We start from the raw sequence: 2,689 nt of genomic DNA, 5'->3' as shown, positions 1-2,689 counted from the left end.
GTTAACTAGCTAAGCACAATTAAAAAGAATAATGTTCTTGGTCTTGAACTCCGAAAATGGTTTGTGAAAGTTTTTCTCAGTTAACAAATGCTTCATTTCAATACTATTTGGCTAGGCCATAGTAAATATGAGATGCCTAGAGAAAATTTGCTGAGGGATATTTTATACTTAAAATGCCTAGCCAGCTTCGTGGAAGGTAGAGTTAGGAGGTTATTCACTCTTTCCCTGACTTCTCCTCTTTCCTTATTTATCCTTCTTCTCAATCCCTTCTCCTTGCTCTCTTCTCATCCTGCTCTTTTCTTCCTCCTTCATTTCCTCCCTTTTTCTCCCCTATTTTTTCCCCCATTTACCTTTGTTGCAACTGAGGTTTTTATTAAACCTCTGAAATGTTTCAGACATATTAAAAAAAGTACAGTAAATCATATAGCAGACATTATCCACCATTGAAATTAAGCAGATGTTAACCTTTTTGCAGTATTTAGTTTACTTCTTATTTTTTTGACAATCAGGCAGAAGAGCAGGGATTCTTAACTCTTGTTCATTGAGTTGTTTTTTTTTCCTCGTGGATTTATGGAATTTCACCCTAAGTATATGGAAATTAATATGAAGTCAAAGACTCAAGTGGACTCCTCCGTAGCTGTTTGGAGCTGTTGTCTGCAGAACTTCCTCCTCTCTGATACATTATCTAGAAATTTTTGCCACCTATACCTTTCTGAACTCCTATCTTTGTCTTTTCAAGTTAGTGAGACTGCTAAGCTCTGCTTTGAATCTCTGCTTGCAGTGGTGTCCAGAACATGTTTCTTGGCAGAAAGTCAAGGTGCTTACAGGGCTTACCTAGCTTGCTTCCTTTTTTCAGGGAACACAGATCTACACTAATTGTTGTCCAATGTCTAGAAAATGTTGTGTTGTATATTTTATGTAGTTCCGCAGTTGTTTACTGTCTGAGGGTAAATTTGGTACCAGTTACTCCATAATGGCTAGAAGTATAAATCCCATACTAATAGGTTATTGTGGGAGGGAGGTTGGTAAAGACTTTTGGGTGAAGTTATAGGAAGGAATCACTATGAGCCTTGCTGATTTTATAGTTAATGGAATTGAATATTTAAGGGCCCTGGAAGTATTTGACTTGGGAGTGGTTTGTCCTTTTAACTAGATCTATCAGATGAGATTATATAAATCATAAAGTACTATATAAATGTGCTTATTATTTTGATTTAGAGTAATTTATTGAAAGTTCTTATAGACTGTTCTATCTTAGGTAGATTTTTGACTCTTGGAGTTTAAAATGAAAATAGTGGATTGCTGTGGAGGAGTTGGAGTTAGTGACGATGCTTCTATATTATTTCTAATAAGCAAAAATTGATTTCAGTAGGCTTTGGTGTCATTGGAGAAAGATAGCTTCTCACAATCAATAATAATGTTAATCTGAGAATAAGCTCATATTGTAACGGCAGTAAAGTAACTGGCAGAAAGACATTTCCATAGAATGTATTGTGCCTCTATATTATTCTTGGGTTTTTGTACTCAGTGACTTGCATATACATACTCAGTGAACATTTGGTGTGTGACTTGAACATACATACTCAGTGAATACTGAGGTGCAAATCTTTATGAAGAAAATTTGCTTGTCAGTCAATCATAATGACTACCTTCTGTGATCCAGGAATGGTCCTAGATGATGGAGAAGCAGCAACAAAAGAAGTAGGAGATAGGATCCCTAATCAGAAGACTAAACAAGATAGCACATATATAAGGCAGCAAAATATTCTGGCAAGGATTAATGGAGTACAGAATGATTATATCAGCTGTCAGGGAGAAATGGAGGGGCTGGATTTTGAGAAAGTGGACAGATGTGCATTAGTTGACAAAGAGGATAAGGGAAAAATCCCTGTTGTAAAGAGAAGGAATGATGTGTTGCAGGGTGACAACTGAGAATGACAAAATTGTTCTGTGGAAAGCAAGCAAATTAAGTCAACTTGAATGAAAGTTTATGTAGAAGATAGTAGAAATTAGATTGTACAGCTAATTGGGGTGTTAGAGATATAGAAGATGTTGAGTGTTAATGTGAGCAGAGAGACGTTTCATATTGCCCTATAGGTTAAAAAGAAATCAAAATGAGAGAATTTCATGTTCACAAAACAAGTGTTATAGGTACTGACTTATTTTAAGATGAACTATGAAGCAAATTAAGACACAGAATATTACTGCATGAATGTAATTTGCAAAATGAAAACCCATTCCTTTATTGGGATTTGAAAAGCACTGCTTCCATAATAAGTGAATATACAAACATTTTACATGTCATGACTGGCTACATAAGGGAAGAAAAAGGGGATTTTTAAGAAAGTACATAGTAATGCTAACTGAAAGTACATAGTAATGCTTTGAGTAAGGCTGAATTTCATCTTTTTCTTTTATTCCAGGTTCCTGCTTTTGCTAAGAGAGCACCCATGACCCCGATGGTATTTTCACTCAAGATAAAGTGTGCTATTGCCTTTATTGATTAACTGAACAAATTCAGGTTAGTACATTTTGTGGATAGCACTTCTCTGTTCAAATTATGTTAGTATTTTGAGAAATGAATAATTTTGTGTTTGAAGCTATATATTTATGTACTAGCAAAGTAGAAAGCCCAAGTCAATCTAAACTCTGTTGAATCGTGTGTTAAACACTTCTGACTACCTACTAT

The 2,689-nt window shown here is 35.1% G+C and overlaps 1 protein-coding gene across 9 annotated transcripts in view; it reads left to right on the top strand.

Annotated features, from left to right (window-relative positions):
* The window catches only part of FUT8 (fucosyltransferase 8), a 205,222-nt gene that overhangs the window by 28,217 nt on the left and 174,316 nt on the right, over window positions 1-2,689 (top strand). For all 9 annotated transcript variants that reach the window (XM_011384300.2, XM_011384264.2, XM_023526973.1 and 6 more), the window contains one exon: window positions 2,424-2,521. The gene's annotated coding sequence lies outside the window, so the exon portion shown is untranslated. The remainder of the gene's footprint in view (window positions 1-2,423; window positions 2,522-2,689) is intronic.

This window comes from Pteropus vampyrus, unplaced genomic scaffold, assembly GCF_000151845.1.
Source record: "Pteropus vampyrus isolate Shadow unplaced genomic scaffold, Pvam_2.0 Scaffold15, whole genome shotgun sequence".
NCBI classification, from domain to species: Eukaryota; Metazoa; Chordata; class Mammalia; order Chiroptera; family Pteropodidae; genus Pteropus; species Pteropus vampyrus.
The sequence above is the reverse complement of the archived record's forward strand: the minus strand, read 5'-3'. Positions and strand labels throughout refer to the sequence as shown.